General features: G+C 39.9%; 1 pseudogene; it reads right to left on the bottom strand.

Moving 5' to 3' along the window:
* Positions 1-9,519: 9,519 nt before the first annotated feature.
* LOC143581529 (cation/calcium exchanger 4 pseudogene) lies at positions 9,520-11,668 on the bottom strand (annotated as a pseudogene).
* Between the last annotated feature and the right edge of the window lie 14,118 nt (positions 11,669-25,786).

The raw sequence follows: 25,786 nt of genomic DNA, 5'->3' as shown, positions 1-25,786 counted from the left end.
AATTAGCCCGAAAGTTGGTTTCTGATTCGGCTAAATAATACATAATAGCTAAACTGTCGTCACCGACGATAGACGATGTTTCCGATATCCCTTGAAATGTGAAATAAAATAGCAAATGCAAAGAAAATAATTCTTTATCAACTTGAACATGATTGTAAATTGTATCAAGAAATTCTCTGTGTGGCATTCGATGCTGGATAATAAACGAAGATGATAGAGTGGATTCGTCACAAGATATAACTCCATTGGAATATGAAATTTTGCCACCCCAAAATAATTTTACAAGAAATGGAGGGATTAAAGACATAAATTTGTGTTGAATGAGTATAAGCTCTCTTAAGAAAAATATAGTGATATGTTAATGCACATATTTGAAACTTACAAGTGAGTTGGTGTGCTTAAATAATAAAAGAGTAAATAAAGATATTTTTATTTTTTAAAGATGCAAAAACTTTTGAAGAAACCCGTGACCTATCTTCGTTTTCTGTATTCCAATAATTCATTCATTTGTTGAAAATGATTTGATGTATAATAGGCATGTAGAGAATAAAATGATGATAATAGTTTTAAAACATGTAAGGAATAATGTAGGATTTGATATATAAAGTATAGGTAGGGAATAAAAATGGAATCAAAAAAAGTATATGATTCTTATTCTTAGATTTGATGTGTTTATATATCGCTACCCACCCTTGCAAGATAAAAAAAAATGTGTCAGATTATGTTAAAAGTCGCTACCCCCCTTGCGAGTTTATAGCTAGTTGTTAAAACTCGCAAACCCCCCTTGCGAGTTATCCATTTTTACAAAAAGTTGGTAAACCACCTAGAAATACAAAGGGTCTCTCTAAACCACCTATTACTACAAAAAATTCCATCGCTAAGTTGTTCGGCAAATCTTTTAATTTTTGACAATAATCATCCATAGAGGAGCATGCTTGGAGGGTAAGATTATTGAATTGTTGTTCAAGGGCCATAGCCCTAGCCTTCTTGTTATTAAGAAAAACTTCTTTGATCTTGTTCCAAGCTTGTTGTGCAGTGGTATCGGTTTCGAGAACGCGTAGGAGAAGATCATCGTTTAGGGTACCACAGATCCATTGTAGCACTATTGCATCGATTTCAGACCATAGCGCGTATGTGGGATCGGTTTTCTCCGGTGGAGGCGTGTCATCAATATGATCGAACACCTTATATCCACGAGCATGTAACTTGAAAAGCTTTACCCAAGAAGAGTATGTAACCTTAACGCCTTCAAGAAGACGAACTTTTTGTTGGATATTAGTAACGGAATATACCAGGTGAATGACTTTTGGCTCAGCCGAGACCGAGGAGGATTCGCCGTCTTTTGTCATGATCGAACGAGGGTAACAAAAGGTTGGCCGCTGGAAAAAAAATTATCGAACTAGGTTTCCATGATGGCTCTTGATACCATGAAAGTAATTATGGTACCATATTATTTGATGAATAAACAATACATAGAACCCCTTTATATATAGGGGGAAAGTTCCAACTAACCGACATATAATTATGGACTAGATCAAATACTAATATGTATACAATTCTATGACAAATATAAATCCTAATAGATATATTTCATATATCCGTTGATACATTAAGGCATAATACGACATTAAAGTGTCCCTAACGAAAGTTGGTGCGGCACTAATAAAGACATTAACTAATGTCATTGTAAGACTTGCAGCGACGTTCACTAATGTCACAATTAGCATAATAGAGACATTAACTAATGTCTCTGTTAGAGTCAATGCGACATATTATGACTTAATGAAAGTTAGGCGACAGTTCTTGCGACGCTAGTCAAAGTGACGGTGCCGGCGACACTAGCATAGATTCGAAATAGGATTTTGTTAGTTCCTGTTAGCTTAGTAAATGTTAACTGGTTAATTGTTTACAAACAGTTGGAAGGATCAATATTCAGAAAATGATTCAGATTGTTAAACTTAGCAAGGTTAAACAAATCAAGTGAAATCTAGCCCATTTCTTTGTAAATGTTTTTGATGTTGTGCGCATACTTGTATGGTAAGTAAGAATATATTTTTTTAATTGGTAATATAGGCATGTTGAAGGTAGAACTTATGCATATTTTATATACATGTCTAATGCATATTTGAGTAGTTTTGTGTATGGTCTACGTGTCCTACGTAAGACATGGTTGGTTAGGATGGCAGATCCTTCTAACCTTTATGCGAGTTATGATGGCAAATCCTTCTTATAACATTCGTTACTTTTCAAATCCGAAATCCTACCCGTCTATTTTATTATTATTTTTTTTCTCTTTCTTTCTGTGGCCTAATTTATTATTCGAACGCACGTTACTAAATCCCGCCTTCGTTTAATTTTGTATATATTTTGTTTATTTATTTATTTATTGATAATAAATAACTATGATTTCTATGCAATAATACCCCCCCCCCTAACTAACTTATCCAATCTTGCATCCAACACCATAGATCAAGGACTAATAAGCAATAAACAAAATCATATTCTTTCCCTCCTTTTTCTCTACCACCACCGACGACCATGACCTCTCCCCCCCCCCCCCCGTTCTTGTTCCTCAATTTTCGGACAAATTGATCTTACCAAATCATTAGCTTACCTTAATCCGATCCTACCGACACCTTAAACATGGTAAACTATTAACGATTGACAGCTAACCTAACAAACACGAACCGCGGCTCTTTTGACCTTGTAACACTATAAATACTCGATTATATTTCAATTAAACTTGCACACACCACCTCTACCACCAGCCGACACAAACCCCTAACATAATTTCAACGGATAAGCAGCGTAAGATCAAATTTGAAGTCATACTAAAGCCGCAAACCCTAAACGAACGTTATCCCTCATTACTTCAGCATTAACGGTAATTAAACATTGTTTTTTGGTCGTTTTTAATCAACAAACAAAAACCCTAATTCAATTTGTATCAATTATAAACGAATTAAACGAACTCAGGACTAGGGTTTGTTTTGGGGAAGAACAAGAACGACTTGTTATGTATTTATTTTTTCAGTTCCATCATCTTATCAAAGTAAGGCGCTGGCCTGATGGCCAGCGCATGATCTCTCAAACATCTGTACCGTCCTGGGGTGCAGGTTCGAATCCCCCAGACCCGGTTTTTGTAGTTTAATTTTTTTAAATGACCTTTTTATCAAAATTCTTGATATTATATATATATATATATATATATAACATTAAACAACCATTATTTAAATAAACCGAACCTTGGGTTATCATTTTCTTGTCTTGAACTTTTACTTCTTAACTAATCATATATATATATATATATATATATATATATATATATACACATATATAAGGGTATACATATATATATATATAATTATAACGATGATGATATTAATATTTTTTTCCGTTCGTTTAATAAACCGAACAAAATGATTTATTAATGATCAAAGAATAAACTTTCTTTTTAACTTTCCCCGTTAATATATCTATATACAAAATAGTGGTTATTTATTAAAGTGTAATGTTTTATCAAACCTAAGAATTAATAATAATAATAATAATAATAATAATAATAATAATATAGATAATTAAACAAATAACAAGCTTTCACTTAACACCCAAACGAATCTCAAATCCATTGTAACCCTTGTTAATTTTTATTTATAATTAATTAATATTATATGTAACAACTAGGAATTTTTGTCGGTGAACCTCGAGGAGCTTGACCGTTTTCATCCTAGCTTTTTCTTTTATTATCTCGTCCTCGTTTATCCACTCGTTAAGGTGAGTTTACATATCCCCCTTTTCATCTTTTAAGTTTTGGGGGTGGCATGTATACCTTATTTACATTACACGTTTTTATTTTCACATCTATTCAAAACACAATTCAATATATGTTTATGTGTGACTATTGCATGCTCTATGATAATGCTCTATGTGCTTAATTGTTTAGTTTATGTTTGGTGGTTGGTATCTCATCCTCATCTATCCTCATCTAGTATGATCATACATTTACCCAAGTACTTTGATTTCGTATCAATAAGAACGGGTCCACATCTATTTAGTTTGTTTACATTTTCATAAGAATTGTAATACTCGTCATTTACATATGAATTGTGATTTATCTATATACTAGTTTTTATCCCCCGTATTACGGGGGTTGTTTTATATTATTTGTTTTTAATATTTATTTATTTTTTGAATTTTTATCTTTTTATTGTATGAAAGTTAATAATATATTTATGGTTTGATGATAAATTGTTTCACAAATAAATGAGATATTATAACTCGGTTTAAAAGCTATATGGGTTTGATGAAACCAAAGACCCATTTATTTATTTTTACCACAAATTGGTTTTTTAATTATAAATAATATATATATTTTTTTAAATAAATCATATATTAATTTTTAGCTTTTATCCCCCATATTACGGGGGTTGTTTTATATTATTTGTTTTTAGTATTTATATATTTTTTGAATTTTAATTTTATTTATTGTATGTAAGTTAAGAATATACTTATGCTTTGATGATAAAATGTTTCACAAATAAATGAGATGTTATAACCCAGTTTAAAAGCTATATAAGTTTGGTGAGACTCAAGACCCGTTTTTTTTTACCATAAAATTGTTTTTTATTTATAATAATATATTTTTAAAAAATCATATATTAATTTTTTATATATTCCTATTTTATAGGATTTTTACATCAAATATTTGGTGAGATTAGTTTTTAATTTAATGAGATGTTATAACCCGTTTAAGAAATATATGGGTTTGATAAGACCCATACCCATGAATTCGGGTCAAATGCATGAGAAGTCTCCATTTAAAAATAAATCTGGTGACTCCAAAAAAGGAGGGAGCGACCACATCGCGACACCTAGGATTTTTGGGTTTTCGTTTATATATTTTATATATATATATATATATATAAATATATATAACTAAAACTTATGTATTCTCACCAACATTCGTGTTGACAAACTCTTTTTTTATACATGCTACAGGTACAAGTAATTTACCTTGATCAAGATTGAAGATATTAGTTTTTACCTTAGGATATATATTCAAACAATAAATATGATGTAATTGTTTTGATTATTATAATTGTGTACTTGTTTTGATATTAATGAATTAAATAATTATTGTCACTTTATTTAGTGTCTTTTGAGCTGTTGTCCAATCAATACGTTACGCCTCGGCATGTTTCGCCTTTGGTCGGGGTGTGACACTTCTAACTTTCCGTTGGGCATGAACGTTGTATGAAGTTAGCATAAGCAAGGACAACGGACCTTGTACATGCTATTGTCGTGTGAGTAAGCATAGATAAGGACAACACACTTTGTGCTGGCATACTTAAGGACAACGGACCTTGTAAATGCATTGTTGTGTGCTGGCATAAGGACATCGAACCTTGTACAGGTTAACACTGTGTTTGCATATGTAAGAACATTGGACCTTGTACATGTCGTTTCCATGCGTGTTGGTATAGGGAAGTACCTCAGACCTTGTACGTATCATGAACGATGAACATAGGTAAGGACCATGAACCTTGTACGTGTCCATAACCATGAGTATAGGTATAGACCATGGACTGTACACACTCTTGGTGAGAATAGGATTGTACGAATGTGAATGTGCTTAGAATGCTTGCTGTGAATATTTAGTAAGTTATGTTTGTATGTAAGAACAGGTTGCGTATAGTAATGCTTCATTGGATATGTATGTAAATGTATGAATGTGTAAGAATGATTGGTTGCTTGTTAAACTAGAACACACTTAGTTTAGCTAACTCTTTGTATGCACACAGATTGTTGATTAAAGAAAGTGAAGGAGCTTGGAGTGCACATAGAGCTATCAACATAGTGTTGGCATTAGGCATCTAAAGTATTTGCTTTAAAAGAAAGTTTTATATTTAATCGTTAATTTTATCCAGATAAAGTTTTAAATAAACTCTGATAATTAAGCTATGATTATATGTAAATCCAATTAGTAAGGTGTTCTGGTTCGAGGCGTTACAATATATTTTCGAACTAATACGTAATCCGTTGTTATTACTATTAATTTTTTTTATGTGAACGTATGTTTATATTTTCAAGTTAATATGCAATCGTTTATGTTCTTTGGTGTTGGTTTTGTTCGTTTGCCTGTGAGGGCACGTTAAGGTCATTTAGTCCGGCTGTCCAAAGTATGTGAAAAATACAAAAAAGCCTCTTTAAACTGTATTAACTTATTGTTGGCGGATGATGTTAACGGGTTAGGCTAAAATGGATAGTCAAATGAAAGTGTTGTGTCATAAAGCTTAAAATAAACTATCGGGCTAAAATTGATAATTTTATGAAAACACATGAACCAAAATCGAAGTTCTTTCTACCGTAAACATCAAACCAAACTTAGTCAGGGTTGCGTTGCACAATTCCGTTTGTGGGCTCGTGGGCTATTTCTAGTTAATAGGTTCATCTCAAGTTGAACGGCCGACTTCCCTTTATGTTCCACCGTTCCTCTTTCCATTTGATTAAATAATTCATTTTACTTTTAATTTCATCTCACATAAATATATAGCCATGAGCCCATGAGGAGTTGAAGGCCCATTAATTCCTTTTTCTTTACGTTGAGCTCAGGATATTATTTTATATCAAGACTCAAGTTATGTAATTCAGCATTGATATTTTTTAACGACTTTAGTGTAACTGGTTGTTGAGGAACTCTGAAAGGCCTACCGTCCGCATACAACCCACCTTACCCGAGGAAGAATCTTATAATAGTGTTTTTCTATTAGTGGTATACACTTGTTGGAATCGAACCGGGCCCCATGAATTTCCCATAAAAATTTTTGTCACATGCGTGGTACGAACGCAACTAGCATTTGACAATTAAGCGAGGGTTATCTATATTCAGCATGTTTATATATCTTTTGCACTTCATGACCAAATAAATAACTTAACTTCCTTTTAGCCTTAATATTTCTTTTTAGCCTATTGCTTTCCTTAACTACAAAATATGAAAATTAATTTAAAGTAATATTTATAATAATATGACGACACTTAATTGATGATTAACATGAAATAAAGTGTATCCATAATGCATCCACCAATTTTAGTTTTATGGTAATGATACACTCTTTTGGATGGACGCTTAGTTATTGGATTTACCTCTCTATCTGGCTTTCCTGACTATTTTTAAACTGGAAAGGAACAAACAATGCTCCACCAAGGGTCGATACATTATCAGCGAGGGTGAAGTTGTTTGTAGATGTCTTGGTCGGGAAAATCTAAATTCATTATAGTATTTGAAGTCTCTTTCATCCTCTGCATTTTGGTGTCTAATGGTGTTCATACAATAAAAAAGAAATAAAAAAATAAAAAACTAATCAACGTAGTGGTCAGCTCAGCGAACTAAACTTCTCTTTAGTAGTTATAACCATTTTATGTAGTGTGAATTAAATACATTTTATTGTAATTTGTTTGTAAAAGTTGTATTAAGGATCGCTTATTGCTACTCATAAAAAATTATCTATTATTTGTTTTATTACAAAATAACTAGCATTTTTGTAAGCAATGCAAAAGGGTGACAAATGCCATTCCAAAAAAGTGTGGCAAGTGGCACTAGCATAGAACAATGTATGCTTTTATTGAAATGTGTGATACCATTTAATGAAATTTGGCTTTTGTTAGAAGAAAAAAAAAAAAAATGATTTTTTTCCCCTATTTGTAACGACGGGATATTATTAAGATAACAAATAATGACAATAATAACAAGAAGCTAAAGAGCTAAATACAATAGCTGCCATTCCAGCATATTGTCTCTTCTCCTTCAACTTTGGACAATATCAAACTCGATAATATTATTATTATTCTCAACCATCAAAACTCGATGAATACGCTTTTAATCCTCATAAAATATCTCATTTTATTATTAATTGCAGCCTCTACACTCAATTAACTACTCTTTTGTTTTTATTCTTTTTGTTTTATTTTTTGTGCAGCTCCCAAAGAACTCTATGCGTCTCTCTCCAAATTATAACTATGACAAGGACACAATCTGTAAAAAAAATTATTAAATGTTACGTATGATTTTAGATTTGTGTATCTATAAAAATGAATGTTAATTTCACATATTAAGTGATAGGTATTCGTATTACTAAAAGTAAGGGTGTGTATGGATCGTGAACTAAAACCTGATTACAAACTGAAATTTTAGTATTTAAAACCTGCTAGGTTTTTTGTTTTCGATTTGAGTTTGGTTTGGTATACTATGTTTTTCTTTTTGGGCCAAAAAAAATATGACTTAAGATAATAAATTTGGGTCTAAATCTTTTTTGTTAAGTTATAACTAATTCATCTTAAATATATATAAATGAAACCTTCCTGAGTTCTCTTAAGTCACTAGATTTTTATTATTTGTAAATTAAGGTATCTCATGCTTTTGACCCGAATTCACGGGTATGAGTCTCACCAAACTCATATAGCCCTTAAACGGGTTATAACTTCTCATTATATTAAAAATTAGTATCACCAAATATTTGATATGAAAAAAAAATTATATCTGATTTTTTTTAAAAGATATTTATAATTAAGAAACAATTATATAGTAAAAAAATAAGCGGATCATGGATCTCCCCAAACCCAAATAGTTTTTAAACTGACTTATAACATATCATTTATTTGTGAAACTCTTCATCATCAAATCCTAAGTATATTATTAACTTTCTTACAACAAATAAAAGTAAAATCCTAAAAAGTATATAAATATTATAAACGAATAATGTAAAACAAACTTGTAATACGGGGGGATAAAAGCTAAATAATTATATACATTTGGACGCAATATTTGGGTCACACGCGTATTAGATTTTTTATAAATTATTTAAAGTTTTTTATAAATAAAAAGTATAAAAATCTATAAATTCGGATCGATTTGTTTTATTTTTTGGATTTTATTATATGTAAAACCAAAACCTAAACAAAAGTTTGGTTATTACGAAAACATATAACCAAATCGTCGGGTTTTGTTTCTGTTCGATTTTCGGCTTGTTTCGGGTATTTTAGTTTTCGATCGGCTTTTTCAGTTTTATACGCACCCTAACTAAAAATGTAGTTTTGTTTTCTCCCTACACCCCTAACTAAAAATGTAGTTTTGTTTTTTCCCTATATTATGCACGTATATTAGTAATTATCATGATTTTCTCAAGGTTAATATATTGATACTGTTTTTACTTCCCCTAACTTTAGATGCTTACCAAATACAATTGATTGTGTATCCCAAAAGTTAATTACCATGTCTAGTTCTTATGATAAGATATCAAAGGATTTTTATTTTTAACCCTTTGAATACCATTCATGTCATCTTGTGATGTTACCTATTACAACAATTACACGAATTAATAATTCAATCAATGAAATTATGCATTTGTTATCAGCTGGTTTTCAAACCAAATTGTTCCAAGTCCTGTTTAGAGGGAAAAAAACAACCGATATGAAGATATGAAAAATATCTGCCACAAAACCAAACCGGAAACACCGAACCAAATAAAATTACATACCCGCTACTCGCTAGTTAAGACTAATAATAAAAGTAAAACAACAGCAATCTATGATAGGATAAAACCATCCAATAACTATACAAATTAACTACATACATACTATGTGAGCATATATTATGTATACAAACCTATACCCTATATCTACTCCTTCGCCAAACTGTTAAAAGTTAGGTGCTACATCTGTTTGATCATTTACCATTGTCAAGTGATCCAGAACCTATAGACATCCCTAATCGTGTTCCTAGAAACATAACGTAAATCACCATAAGACCCATCCCAAACGACTTGGTTAACTGCATACCGTTTCTAGGCAACATTACCAGTGCCCAAAGCAAGCCGAGTATTAGAAACCCTATGTTAACAAAAAGCCCAACATCACCCGACATTGTATAAGATCCGGGCCTCTGTGACCACGACCCAATTAGCATACAAATCCCCAAGCCAACAAGCGTGTTGAACATAGGGCCCGCGTAGCATCCAGACACGGCTATCTGCACACCTTCACCTCCATGGACCGCTAATGCAACATTTGACATTAAGTCACCCATTGAGTTACCCCATGCTAAAACCGTCAACCCAAGTATCGATGGGTTGATCCCAAATATTAACCCAAATGCCACTAATAATGCTACTAACTCGTTAGCTATCATGTAGAACCAAACGATACTCATAAAGAAACCACCAAGAACCCATGGAAGCAACCACTTTTGAGGCGGTTGGTCCGACCGGGTGCATATGAATGCAACCCCACCAAGCACGCACCCAAGAACCGCAGCAGCTAAGTAGATAAGACCTATGGCTAGTTGACTTTGACTTTCGTGTTCGGTGTTCCAAAGAAACGCTAAAAGCAAAGGTGCAAATGTAACACTGGCAACCGCGTAACCCTTTGACCATCTTTCTTCTTCTATTATGGGAATCGTTAACCGTCTCGGAAGCGTTAGCGGTAACTCTAACCATGAAACCAGCTTGGAACACGAAAAGGACGAATCTTTATCTTTATTTTCGCGAATCGACCCGTCATCATTCCATCCCCAAATATGGTTTGTGACATCTTCTGAACCTTGTCCAACAACCTCCGAATAGATTGCAACATTCGAACTCCACATCCAATGTGGAACCTTGGACTCAATCAAATGCGGCACATCATCAGATTCTGCAACCGACACACGATCCGATTCAAGATCCTTACTTTCAATATTTTCAACATCATCATCAATTTGCGTAACAGCTAACAACGGGACACAATTCTCCCCTTTCAAAACACCAACTCTTCGTCTAAAGAACTCGTTAGCAGCAACCAACGTAGCGTAAACAACATAAATCGAAACAAATGCGATCGCGCCACCTATACTAACATCCCCAATAAGTAAAATCACAGCAAGAGACACAACAGCAAACAGAAGCACACAAACATCTCTAACAAAACACTTCTTATCAACACTCACAACCTGATCCGACACACAAACCGAAATCGTCCCAACGACAACACACGTCACGAAAATCGCCCCACCGAGAATACTACTGAGACCAACATCACCATTATCCGTACCCGCGAAAGCGGCTATGCTAGCAAACACATCAGGAGCACCATTCCCTAATGGAAGCAAAGTCACACCAGCTAAAGTAGGTGATAACCTCAACAAATTAGACAACTTTTCAAGAGAACAACAGAAATAATCAGCAGCAGTGTTACCCAACAGATAAAACAGAGCAGCTAACCAAACAGCAAGCACAATATACCCAACAGAATTATGTTTTTGACAAGAACAGTAAAAAAAACTCAAATAATTAAAAAACCCATCTGAATTACATTGAGGGTAAGCCATCAAGAACTCACATTCACTTGCAAAACCCTCATGATGATTGAGCCCAGTGCAATCAGGTGGGGTTGTGATGGACAGTTTATCCGTGGTAAGAAACCCGACCCGGGTAGAGGTCCGATGATGGGTCAGGGTGTGAAAGCAGAAAACAAGAAACACAAGGGTGAAAACAATATGTAAAGATCCACGGATACGATCCATCAAGAACATAAAAAGACACGATTTTTATGATCTTTCCTTCAATTTGGGGCGAAATGAACAAAACCCATGTGACAGGATTCAAGATTATTATTATTAATGGGTAAAGAAGATGAAGAAAGAAAGATGTGAATTTGATAAAAAGGATTGTGAATGATGGTTGGAAAGATGGCTTGTGTGTTTGGTTTTTGTAATGAGTGTGAATGTGAATTGAATGAAGTAGTTCGCATATTTAGGGCGTGGGTGGGTTAGTGGGCTGTCATTTTCGGTTTATTAATAATCATGTAATTTGTGACAAGAGGTTACCGGCAAATGATTTATTAATCATATTTTGTTATAAGATTCTAGTTGATTCTTCCGTATCTGATACGAACGAGTTTAGGAAATTTAATGATTAATTTTGTATTTTATACACAAATGTATAAGTTGGTCTGGTTAAAATGGATATATATATATATAAGTTGGTATTATATGATGCTATAATTAGAAAACTAATGATTATGTCATTTGTATTTTATGTAAAATACAAGGATATTGTATAGTGTTATAGTTATAATAATGGCACCTTTAATTCACTTTCATTCACGTGTTTTGGTTTTGAAGAAACACTAAATGTCCCCGGCAGATTACGGATAATCTTAGGGTTAAGTAGATGTTTCCCACGAGGGTTAGGTCCGGCAAAGATGGTTATTCTTCTTGACCTGCAAAACAGACACCGTGAGCTCGTCACTGAGAAGGGAGGGGGGGGGGGGGTTCCTCCTTGTGACCACCCTCCGGCGTGAGAATCAGACTAAAATGCTCTGAATATAAGTGTATATTAAGAGAAATGGCTAGAGAAGATAAGATGATGATACCGTTCCAAGGTGTTGGAGTATTTATAGCCGAAGGTAGGTTTCCAAGCAGGTACGGCCAGCTGTATAATATTCCTTTTCCACCAACTACGGCCTATGTACGTGCCACGATGGGAGTTGGTGGGTAGGCAGCGGCTGATAGTGACATGGCCGGCTGTATACTATTCCTTTTCCACCAACTACGGGCTATGTACGTGCCACGATGGGAGCTGGTAGGTAGGCAGCGGCTGATAGTGACGTTTTGTACTAGAGCGTGCTCCTCCTCGTACTATTGTCGGTGAGCTGTCACCCTGTGATTGGTTCATGGGCTGCTTTGGTCAGATCTTGTCTATTTTGTCCATATCTTAGCAGGTATAGTACAAAAGATCTTCCAGAAGCGTACGGACTGGCTCTTTTGAGCGGGAATATTTCCGCCTTGCTCATTCCTTCTTCCGGTGACATTGCTGAAGTATAAGAGTTAGTGCCTTATGCGTGTAGCCTTACCGTTAGTGCGGGTAGCCTTCCTTCTTGGCTTGTACCCATAGCTGCGGGAACAGGCAGGGTACTGTACCAAGGGAGGCTTTCCTGCAGGAACAGCTGGCTTACTGCGTGTAAGGTCTTCATCTCTCTGAGCATGGTGGGTCCTGCGGGACCAGTTAGTCTTTGCGCAGACGTACCTCTTCAAGGTGTGACTTGCAGGTCCAACTGGGCTTTGCGGGGACCTACCTCTTCAAGTCCCCCCAGTCCATTGTTCTTCTCATGAATTGTTAATAAGTGAGGTGAACTTTTGGACTTTAAGCAAGGGGTTTTAAAGAGGTTTTTGTTTTTTAAGGTTTTCCGTGGGGATTCTTCCCGCGGTTTTCCTAATGTCACTTGCAGAAATTCCCGACTTTTCTGCCTGATCTTTGGTTATGATGCGGGTAGGTGTTTAACCTCTTCGCAAGTCGGGAGCGTGACTTTCACTTGTATAGACTCTTCACGAGGTTTTGGTAATTTTGGACATAGTGATCAGTTTTGTTAAACTACTAATTCCACCTTGAAGTTTCAAACAATCTAGTTGTCCACGTTCCCGCCATGCGGAGGTGTTATTTCCCTTTCCACAAGCATGGCCCACAAGATCCTTCTTGGCTTCAATTCCCTGCAAGTGCTAAGTATGTGAAAGGTTTCCCCTTGACACTGTACCCGCACTTGTCTTATGGTTTTTTGCTTCCCAAGGTGAGGGGGTATATTCCCTCTTATTTTTGAATCTTTTTGAAATTCGAAGAGTTGGTGAAAGGATAAGAACAGTCCAAACTGTTGAAGGGACGTTAGCGTCTTCCGACGGTTTCTTCTGACAGTTCAGGATGTGCAGGAAGTTATGGCAACGTGACAGTATATGGTCATTCCAGACGCTTTTTCAGGCGCGTGGGCGCGAGTTTCTGGGCGCGTGGGCGCGAATTTTACGGCACGCGTCCTGTCGACAGCTGTTGCCAGCTTGCGCTTTCCACGTGTCGCCATTTCATTGCACCTGCGCTTCCTCTCTCCTCCGCATTAAATTCATCGCATTCATTGCGATGAGTATATAAAGGGGGGAGAGGGTGCATTTCAATTCACACCTTCGCTTCACTCTTCTTCTAAGCGATTTCCGGGGAATACTCTAACTTTTCTGTCGAGCATTCTTCTGAAATCGTTCTCTTTCCTACCTTAAAACATGTCTTCCGTTCACGATCCTGAGGTTACTGCCGAAGAGTCCGACGTATACCCTGAGAACCCGATGTCCGCGTCTGACAAGGACGACAAGAGTACTGCTGGCGAGTGCCAGTGTGCTCTTTCTGTCGATTTGTATCACTACATCGTCAAGAAGTTCATGCTCGAGCCCTACGAGCCTGAGTTTCCAGAGCCTCACCAGATGGTGTATGATGCCCCCAAGGGCAAGATAGGGGTTTATGCCTCATTCTTCATGTATGGGAATCTCAGATTCCCATTAACGAAGTTTGTATACCGTGTTTTGGAGAAACACGGTGTACACTTGACGGAGGTACACCCAATGGCGATCGCTAAGGTCCGCCATTTTGAATGGGTGTGCCACATTCTGGGCATCGAGCCCCTTGTCGACCGCCTGATGACCTTCTACTCCTGGAGGTGCATCCAAGGCTGGTATACCTTGGTCACCCGGATCAAGGGTTTGAAGATCTGCGCTACCGAGCGCAGTCTTCGGTCTTGGAAACGGGAGTTCTTTTACATCTCTGCCCGTTTCGTCCCCATTGCGATGACATTCAAGAACGGGAGAGCACTCCCCAACCTTCACGCCTCCAACTACCAGGAGACGGAATGGTTTACCAAGATCTCCCAGATCCAGACTCCGGTTTACCGCTTTGCGGAGTCTGGGATGGTGATGCTCGGGATGAGCCGGGTATGGAAGGATGCCGGTTCTGGGACGCCGCAAGTACCTATCATCCTTGAATACGGTTTGAATTCTACTCCCTACGGTATGCTCCGTCTTTTTTGCTGGCTTAGGGTTTTTCTTCTAACTGTTTCTCTTTTTATTTTCAGAGGGGAACAATTTGCAATCGCTTATGCAACCGCGGGAGACTGGTGGTCCTGCTCGACTGGGTACTCGTGATCTCGACGAGAACGAGTTGCCCATTTTGGAGCAAACGGCGGATAAGTTCGTGGAGGTTTACCCGCTGGGCCATGAGATTTTGAGCGCCACGCGGCCAGGTAAGGGATTCTTTAATCCTCACCCTCTGCATGCTCAGACTTCTGCTGGAGTTCCTCTAATTTTGTCATCTTCTGATGAGGAATCCACAGATGGGCCTGTCTTCATGAGGAAGAAGAAAGCTGCCGCCGTGAAGGGCAAGGCAAAGGTTACCTCCGCCGTCGACCTAGGAAATCAGTCTGACTCCCAGACTGAAAGCGAGGTGGCGGCGGGGAACCCTGGTGGTGGTGAGACAATTGTCTCGGAGGTTGAGACAGCTGTCACCTCCGAGCCACCAAGTTCTACGACGGTGACTGGCGTGAAGAGGGCAGTTCCATCGGGTTCGTCCCCGCCCGTCAGAACCTTCAAGATTAAGAAAACCCGTAAGTATACTTTTTATTTATCTTTCCCGCGTTTCTTTCCGCCATTGTTTTTAATATTGTTTTATCTTCATGCAGGCGTGGATTCAACCGAATTCCAAAGTGGTGCGGGAAGGAGCAGTTCTGGACCCACGACGGTAGGTTTGGTCAACCTACCCGAGGCGATGACCCAGGCGGCTGCGCCTGTTTGCACTGTTGGTTCAGTTGCTCATCCCGTTGAGGCAACTGTTCCAATTGTGACGTCATCTCCGCCGGCTGTCAGTGTCATCTTCACCGCCTCCTTCACTGAGCCGTCGGTGATTTTTTCTGCGGGCTCTTCCGCAGCGGTGGCCACGGTTGTGAGTTCACCTCCAGTGAGTTCACCTCCGATGGTCTCTACCGCGGCGGCTTCAACCATGCCTCCTCCAGCACCGGCGACTACCTCGTCCATGGCCGGTTCATCAGGTATGTTCAGGGTTGGGGCTTCTAGCCAATCTCTGCCTCCTTCCCATCTCCCTGACCTCTTGGATGGATATCCCTTAGGTTCGGGTGATGGGTTTGGCGGCTACCGGCCTGTTGTCGACCCTACAGGTGCGTAGGGTTATTTTGCCTATTATCTTTATCTTTTTTTTATCATTTTTTCCTAACTGTTTTTTGTTTTTGCAGTTTCATATTCCAATGAGGTGTATGTTCCACGGTGGAACATCCGCCGGGGAACAACCCTTCGAACGGCTGTGGACTGCGTCGAATGGGCGCGCCACGCCGCCCCAAGCGGTGTGTTGGGGGAGGCCATGGCTAGCTACCAGGAGGGCAGGCTAACCAACGAGCTCCGAATCCTCCTTGCCCGGATGCAGCCGCGCGTCGAGTTGCTCTGTCGTGAAAACGACAAGTTAAAGACGGCGCGTAGCCTGGAAGTGGCTCAGGCGCGAGCGATCCGGGAGGAGAATAAGAGACTTGCCGCTATTGCTGCGGAGAAGGAGAAGGCCTTCAAGGACCTCTAGGTCGAGGTTCAGGCTCGGCACGAGGCCCGTTCCAAGGCTACCCAAGCTGTTAACGAACAGCTTCGGTTGGCCAAGGAAACTGCTCGGAACGCGACCGAGAGGGCCACCAAGGCTGAAGCTGTTGCTGAGCCTCTACGCACTGAAAACGAAGAGCTTAAAGCCAAATTAGAGAAGCTCCAGCAGGCTCATGATGCCTTGGCCTTAGAAGACGCCAAGAAGCTCCAAGAGCTTCTGGATCAGAAGGGTATGCTTGACCGCACTGAGCGTAAGCTGAAGGGCGTTGAAGAGGCTGCTGCTAAGGATGTGTTGCTCGCCAACCTTAACAAAAATGAAGCCGAACGCGCCCGTGATCAAGCTCAAGCTGCCCTCCAGGAAGCTCTGATCACCAAGGAATGGCTTCTACGAGAAGCGTTGTCGCAGGTATGCGTAATTCCGTAACTTCTTTACACTTTTCTTCATACTTAGATAAGTTTTTGATACATATATTTTTATTTTGTAGGTTGTGCATCGGATTTTCACGAACACATCATATGACGATGCTATGAGCGCAGCCCTCAACGCTTCTCATGATGATGGGGAAAAGGCTGGTTTCCTGCTTGGTCTGGGGTTTGTTGAGCAGGGCATCCCGCCTCCAACTTCCCTCTTTATGACGTGGACACTGAAGCTGCTTACGACCAAGCAGTGAACCAGTATGCTGCCTTCCCGCATCCGGTGGTGGAGAAGGTGAACGAGATTGTTGCTGCTGATGATGGGCTAACTATTCTCAAGGCTTTCCTTGAACCACCACAGCCAACTGATGGTGCGGGTTCAAGTGGGTTTGCAGGGAGTGGTCCTGAAGTTTGAACTTTGAGATCCCTTCCCATCATTAGGATAAATTTATATATTTGTAGGCGGGTAGATACCCAGCCATTCTTGTAATGTTTGAATTTTTATGGAATATAAATGTTTTGTTAATGCCTTGCCTTGTAAACCTTATATGTTGTGCTCATGCATATTTTAGTTTAACTTAGCAATTTTCTAAGTGTTTAAGATAAGTTAACCTGTCAATGTGGTAGATAATAAGTTCAAGTTTTGCTTCCTCTATTATGATTGTGCGGGTAAGACCGTCACTTTCACTTAGTAGGATGGCCAAACTTTACCTATATCTGACCTGCGTGAAGGTTTTCCTCATCTTTTCCTTAGAAATTTTTACCGTTTTTATGTTTATGCGGGTTTTGCAGCCTTCCACACGCAACGACTTACTTCTTTCCACATTTATGCGGTGAATACCGGCATATCAGTCTGGAAAGTTCATAAGTATAAAGGTAAGGCTATCAACACAATGTGATAAAGGATAATCATTTCCATTAGAAGTGGCTCTAGACCTTTTCTTTACAAGTTTGGAATTGATCTACATGTAACATTTGCGTAATTGAGCTCCATTTCATGTTCATGGGATGGGGGTGCCATCGAGCCTTTCGAGCCGGTATGCGCATTTTCCTAAAACTTCTTTGATAATGTATGGCCCTTCCCAAACCGGGGCCAGCTTTCCTGGGCGCTCTTGGTTCGAAGCCTCGTTGTTACGCAGTATGTAGTCTCCGATATTGAAGTTGTAGAGTTTTACCCGCGTGTTGTAGTACTTTTGCATTTGTCGCTTGTAATTCTTTTCACGCGCCGCGGCTAAGTCTCTGCGTTCTTCGGTTAGCATAAGGTCTAACCGTCTTTCCGCATCATTGTCTTCTGGTTGAGTCAAGACCCTTGGTGAGGGTAGACCAATTTCGACCGGGACCATGGCTTCAGTGCCATAGTTGAGGCTGAACGGGGTTTCTCCCGTACTTGCCTTTTTAGCGTTCTGTTTGCCCAAAGGACGTGTGGAACTTCGTCCACCCAGCCGGATCTATGTTCCAAGAGTCTTTTCTTTATGCCGTCGACGATGCTCTTATTTGCTCTTTCCACCTCACCATTACCCTGCGGGTGTGCCACTGAGGTAAAGGTGTGGGTGATTTGAAGTTCTTCTAGCCACTTTTGTAGCTTCTTGTCAGCAAAGTTGGTGCCGTTATCGCTCACCAAATTCTGTGGAAGTCCAAAACGACAAATAATAAATTCCCAAATAATTTTTTTGATATGTTTTGCGGTTGTTTGGGCTAAGGGTTTTGCTTCTATCCACTTGGTGAAGTAATCGATAGCTACCACTAGGAACTAAACGTTCTCTGCTGCTGTGGGAAACGGGCCCGTCACATCGATGGCCCACTTCTGAAATGGCCATGAAGAAGTGACTGGAACAAGTTCATTTTTTGGGCGATGCGTGTTGGGTGCGTAAAGTTGGCAGGACCTGCATTTCCTGATGTATGCCAGCGCATCCGTATGCATCCCCGGCCAAAAGTATCACGCGTTGTTTAGCTTAGCTACAACTGCGCGTGGACCTGCGTGTACTCCGCAGATGCCTTCGTGTACTTCCCTTAGGAGGTAATCAGCATCTTGGTTGTCCACGCATCTTAGGAGTGGGCCAAGAAAATTACGCCTGTAAAGTATGTCATCAACGAGTTGATAGTTCAGTGCTTTACAGCGTATCTTTCTTGCCTGTGTTTTTGACTCTGGTAGTATACCCGCCGCAAGGTAATTTATGATTGGTGTCATCCACGTTTCCGTGCCGGTTTGGATGACACAAATTTCCTTGTGCGGGACTGATGGTGTTCCAAGGAGTTCAATGCGGATGTCCTTTCCCAAGTGGGTGAAGGCTAACGATGCAAGCTTGCTTAACGCATCCGCAGATTTGTTTTCGCTTCGGTTAACGTGTATGACTTTACAATCGTTGAAATCGCGCATAAGGGTTTTTGCTTGTGCGAGGTACAGGGCCATTGTGTCGTTCACGGCCGTGTACGTCCCGTTTATTTGGTTGGCTACTAACATGGAATCCACGTGGGCTTCCAAGTTTTTCACTCCCATCTTACGCGCAATTCTCAATCCGGCCAAGAATGCTTCGTACTCCGCTTCGTTATTCGTACTTGGAAAATCCAGTCGAATAGCATAAGTGTACTCTTGGCCTGCTGGGTTGGTTAGTTTCAACCCTGCGCCTGAACCCTCGTTGTTGGCTGCTCCATCTGTGTAGAGTCGCCAGACATCATCAATGTCCTGTGCTGGAGAGGGTTGAGCCTCTTCCTGGCACTCTTTCTCCCGTGAAGCGGGGACTTCTGCAATAAAGTCGGCCAAGACCTGGCCTTTTAAGGCTGGTCTTGGCTTGTACTTTATAGCATATTCTCCCAATTCTATTGCCCATTTGGCTAGGCGTCCTGACAACTCGGGTTTGCCTAGAACGTTTGCAAGTTTGAAGTTGGTGAGAATGGTGATTGGGTGACCTTGAAAATACCGTCTTAGCCTGCGTGAAGCCTGTACAAGTGTCACACCCTCAAAATCCACTAACGGAGTTTTACCGTCAGAGGGTGTGAACTGGCAGGATCGGAATCATCAGTTATAATCAAACCATAAAATAAAGTTTCAAAACCATGAAAACGTTTACGAGTAATTAAATGCGGAAGCGTAAAAACCTTTAATCAAAAGTTGCGTCACGCAGGACGACTTAAAACCAAAGATAACCGTTAAAAATAAGTTTGGAGGACAAAAGCGTTTTCAATCAATGCATGTTCCTAAACCGCGCGCCCGCCTCGGCTACCTGAGAATAACATACTAAATGTGTCAACACAAGGTTGGTGAGTTCACAAGTTATATAAAAATAAATCGTTTAGCGTTTACGTTCAGCGTTACAGCGTTTTGCGTTAAGCGTTTTGCGTAACCACGTTACGGCGTTTTGCGTTACCAGATAGTGTTATGTCAAATTATATATCGATAGGTAGCTAGTCTATACAACAAGTATTACTAAGTGTTCGACACCAAAGCTGACTCGTTTAGTAAGTGCCTTGTCACCAGGTCCTCCAGACCATGATACGTGTTAGCCAAAATTACACCCGCTCGACCTCCTGTCGAGTTTAGCGTTGGGTGGGGTTTGTCAAACCCAGTAGTACTGCTCAACAGTGACTCTCTATTCTAAATATTAACCGGTTCGATGTGTAGGACTTCAAATATTTCGTTTGCCACTTAGCCTTTACAAGTGATATATAATTTATAACAAAATCTCAAATGCGTTGTGGAGTATGTTATCTCCCCCAAGTGAAAAACGTTTGAAAACAGTTTAAAGAGGGGAAAGTGAAACTCACTGTTTGCGAAGAATTTCCCAAATTAAATCACCAAGATGCGTGTCACCGAAAAACTCTCTCTAACGTTCTAAAACAACAAAGAGATTTTTCTAAGTGTCGGAATATTATCGAGTCTCTAGACCCGGCACATAATACCTATGCACATAACATTTTTCGTGTTTCGTTTGTGAATCGTGTGTGACTTTAACAAGTGTTTTTGTGACACATCACATTTGTAAGCAATCATATACGTGTCATGTATTCATAACGTACGTTACTAGCAATTATTCCCCGTAAGGGCATTTTGGTCAACAAATAACAATTAACTAGCCATTATTCCCCATGAGGGCAATTTGGTCAAATCATGGCAATCAATTAGCAATTATTCCCCGCAAGGGTATTATGGTCAAAACATAACAATTATATAGCAAGTATCAAGTTTCATGCATTTTTACACAACTCAGCAGCTAGTTTCACCGAGACAGAAATCCTACTAGAAAGATTGTACTATTTCACCGATCATAGCATCTCAATTAATTTACCAAAAATCATCAAAAAAGCACATTTGTCTTAGGTTTCCAGAAAATATTTTATTACATTTTTATTCCTCACAGTTTTCTCACAATCATCAAATCATTACATCAAACTCATAACAGTTAAATTCATGCGCAACAGAATGTTATTTGTAATTCCCGTTAAAAGAAAAATCCAATAAATACAAGACCACTTGGGTTAGGTTCCTAACTCAATGCGTCAACTTCCAGAAGTGGAACCAACCCAATTGGTCTCGTAGTTCATGAGATATACTATTTACAAAACAACCTAACAGCAGGTCTAACAGCTCAGCTTTGCACAACGTTTTTGTAAAATCATAAAAGTTAACTTCTACTTGTCCAAAAATTACAAATTTATACTTTATAGAAACTAGACTCAACCTATTTTACTGCAGTACCAATAATCTCAACCAATTTTCACGTTTACACTTCGTTACAGTCACTTAAACATCATATACACATTCTGTCCAGAAACTGTTTGCATCCAAACTCCACATAATAACAATCTATGAACTATCATGCATTCATATAACCCTCTAGACTCCATAAACACCATCCATGCACATCAATTACATATTACATACTTGATTAGGGTTTGTGTTTGAACTCAAATCAAAGACACAACAATCAACATGCAACAAGATTCAATCTAGTTATCAACTCATCATTCAATCAACCACAATCATATTAGCTATATACATAAACAAAATCGGCAGCTTAGGGTTTGTGGTTAACCCAACAAACATCAAAATCAAGCAACAAGAATGTAAAGGATGATCAATTATACCTTCCTAGCACCTAGTTCTTCAATCAAACACTTGATTTGAGGGTTGAATGTGTATGTAGAGTGGATGGCAGCCAAGGGAAGTGGGGGTGGGGTTTCCGATCGGACTTGTGTGAGAAGAAAGAATAATAAGTTAGGGTTTAGGTTATTAGTATATATTTATAATAATAATAAGTTACACTCAAGTCCCTCCACTATCAAGTGTTACTTTTCTAGCCTAACTAACTTGTTTACATCTTGAGTTAACGTCTATAACCATGTTATCACATAACACATAAGTCTAACACATAATTATCACATAATTACTGTTTTGACGTTTTTCGTTTATTCATCAATCGTTTGCGTCAACTCGTTTGCGTTTCGGGGCAAACCCGAAAGACTACACATGTAGTAAGTGTTAAGCGTCATTTAAACCCTAGTTTAAATGTAATGAAGTGTGCGTTATAGATTCAGTGATCTTAAGTTTGAATTGACGGAGTTGAGTTAACGGAGTTAACCTGAAATTGACGATTGTCACATCATTCCCATGTTAAAGAATTTTCGTCCCGAAAATTTGAGTCAAGTCGTGATGTGTGTCTGAAAAAGTAAGAAAAATTTTCAGTTTGTCGTATCATCCCCTAGTAGAATGAAATTTCGTCCCGAAATTTAATTCATACCTTCGGTGATGTCTGACGGTTTGCCGGGTTTCGCGGTTTTCTGTGTTTGGTTAGCCCTTCAAAAAGGTGGGGATACTTTTTCATCATTTGATCCTCGCGTTCCCATGTGAACTCCGGTCCACGTCTCGAGTTCCAACGAACCTTAACGATTGGAATTTTGCTGTGCTTGAGCGTTTTGGTTTCCCAATCCAAAACCTCGACTGGTTCCTCAATGAAACGTAACTGTTCATCGACTTGCAGTTCCTCCAAAGGGACTACATGGGTTTCATCAGACAGGCATTTCTTCAAATTGGACACGTGGAATACATTGTGTACGCCACCGAGTTCCGTTGGTAGGTCCAGTCGGTACGCCACCGGACCAATGCGCTCAGTTATCCGGTACGGACCAACATACCGTGGGTTGAGTTTGTTTCGCTTCCCAAAGCGAACCACACCTTTCCAAGGTGAGACTTTGAGTAACACTCGATCGTTCACTTGAAATTCGAGGGGTTTTCGGCGCTTGTCGGCGTAACTCTTTTGGCGATCTCGTGCTGCTGCCATGCGATTTCGGATTTGAACAATCTTTTCCGAAGTTTCGAGTACCAGTTCCGGACCAGTGATTTGGCTGTCATCCACCTCTGCCCAGCAGAGTGGTGATCGACACTTCCGTCCGTACAGCGCTTCAAACGGCGCTGCTTTAATACTTGCGTGGTAGCTGTTATTATACGAAAACTCTACCAAGGGTAAGTGAGGTTCCCAACTTTTTTCGAAATCCAATACGCAGGCACGCAACATATCCTCCAGGGTCTGAATAGTTCGCTCACTTTGCCCATCCGTCTGAGGATGGTATGCTGTGCTCATATCGAGACGGTGCCTAGTGCGCTTTGCAGCGACTTCCAAAAGTGCGAAGTGAAACGAGAATCTCGATCAGAAATGATTGAGACAGGCACTCCGTGTCTAGACACTACTTCCTTCATGTAAACACGAGTCAGTCTTTCCATTTTGTCCGTTTCTTAAATCGCTAGGAAGTGTGCCGATTTAGTCAACCGGTCAACGATCACCCAGATGGTATCGCATCCCGTCGGTGTCTTAGGTAAACCCGTAATAAAATTCATTGAGATGTGTTCCCATTTCCACATTGGGAGTTCCGGTTGTTGCAGTAGACCAGATGGTTTCTGGTATTCTATCTTGACTCTGGCACAAGTCAAGCATTTGCTCACGTAGGTGGCAATGTCGGATTTCATGTTCGGCCACCAGTAAAGTGCCTTTAAATCATGATACATTTTATCTGAGCCAGGGTGGATAGAATATCGGGACTTATGTGCTTCGTCCATCACTAGAGTTCTCAACTCTCCGTATCGTGGAACCCAAATCCGGTTCTCAAAATATCGGACCCCGTCCGATTTGGTTTCAAGTTGCTTGTTCATGCCCCGCATGAGTTCCGATGGAAGATTATCATCTTTCAAAGCTTCAAGTTGCGCATCGCGAATCTGATCGGGTAAGCCGGCATGAATCGTGAGTTGCAATGCTCTCACCCGTCTGGGTTTATCTGTTTCTTTTCTGCTGAGGGCGTCGGCCACCACATTGGCCTTGCCAGGGTGGTACTTGATGGCACAATCATAATCTTTGAGCAGCTCGACCCAACGACGCTGTCGCATGTTCAGATCCTTCTGATCGTAGATATGTTGGAGACTCTTGTGGTCGGTGTAAATGGTAAACTTGGTACCGTACAAGTAATGCCTCCATATCTTAAGAGCAAACACCACAGCTCCGAGTTCCAAATCGTGGGTCGTGTAGTTCTTCTCGTGAACCCGTAGTTGTCGAGAGGCGTAGGCTATAACCTTCTCGAGTTGCATCAGCACACAACCGAGACCTTGTATAGATGCGTCACAGTGTACCTCAAAATTTTCCGTTCCCTCAGGGAGGGCTAAAATAGGGGCGCTACAAAGCTTGGTTTTCAACAGTTGAAAAGCGGATTCTTGCGCGTCACCCCAATTGTACTTAGTGCCTTTGTGAGTCAAAGCGGTGAGGGGTTGAGCAATCTTTGAAAATCCCTCAATGAAACGCCGGTAGTAGCCGGCCAGTCCTAGGAATTGCCGCACCTCAGTCGGAGTCTTAGGTGCTTCCCAGTTTTTGATGGCCTCTACCTTACCGGGATCGACATGGATACCATTCTCGTTGATCACATGTCCTAAAAAGTGAACCTCGCGAAGCCAAAATTCACATTTCGAGAGTTTAGCATACAGTTGTTCCTTCTTCAGCAATTCCAGAATTACCCTTAAGTGCTCTTCGTGGTCAGTCTTGTTCTTGGAGTAGACGAGAATATCATCGATGAAAACAATCACAAACTTGTCGAGGTACGCCTTGCATACTCGATTCATGAGATCCATAAATACGGCTGGTGCGTTGGTTAGGCCAAAAGGCATAACCGAAAACTCATAGTGACCATACCGTGTTCTGAAAGCCGTCTTTGAGATATCTTCTTCGCGCACTCTTAGTTGGTGATAACCAGATCGCAGATCGATCTTCGAGTAGTAACTCGATCCTTGAAGGATAACGGTTTTTGACCGTCACCTTGTTCAATTCCCGGTAGTCGATGCACATTCGGAAAGTCCCGTCTTTCTTTCGGACAAACAAGACAGAGGCTCCCCACGGCGATGAGCTAGGTCGGATAAAACCCTTATCCAACAAATCTTGCAACTGAGTGGACAACTCCTGAAGTTCCGCCGGTGCGAGCCGATACGGGGCTCGTGCTATGGGTGCTGCACCGGGTGTCAACTCGATTTGGAATTCGACTTGACGAATAGGAGGGGGTCCGGGCAAATCCTCCGGGAAAACTTCCGGGAAGTCTCGCACAACAGGTATATCTTCAATTCGTTTCTCCTCCGCGGGTTTCTCAACAATCAGTGCCAAAATTTCCGGATGACCCTTTCGTAGATACTTCTGCGCCTTCATAAGGGTAATGACGCTGGTGGTCATGCCGCTTCTCTCACCTCGGACCGAAATGATCTCGCCGGAAGGGGTAGTAACGTGAACTATCTTGTCGTGACATATAATCTCCGCTCAGTTCTCGAATAACCAGTCCATGCCGACAACGACATCGAAACTACTAAGCGTCAAAGGAATAAGGTCGATATCAAAAATATGACCTTACAGTTTTAACTTACATCCCGCAAGTACATGAGTCGTTACTATAGTCTTACCGTCAGCTAATTCAACAGGAAAC

Source organism: Bidens hawaiensis, unplaced genomic scaffold (assembly GCF_021521415.1).
Source record: "Bidens hawaiensis isolate Kalapana, Puna unplaced genomic scaffold, B.hawaiensis_p1.1 tig00031093_1, whole genome shotgun sequence".
Lineage (NCBI taxonomy): Eukaryota > Viridiplantae > Streptophyta > Magnoliopsida > Asterales > Asteraceae > Bidens > Bidens hawaiensis.
Note: the sequence above shows the minus strand (reverse complement) of the source record. Positions and strands in the feature narration are given on the sequence as shown.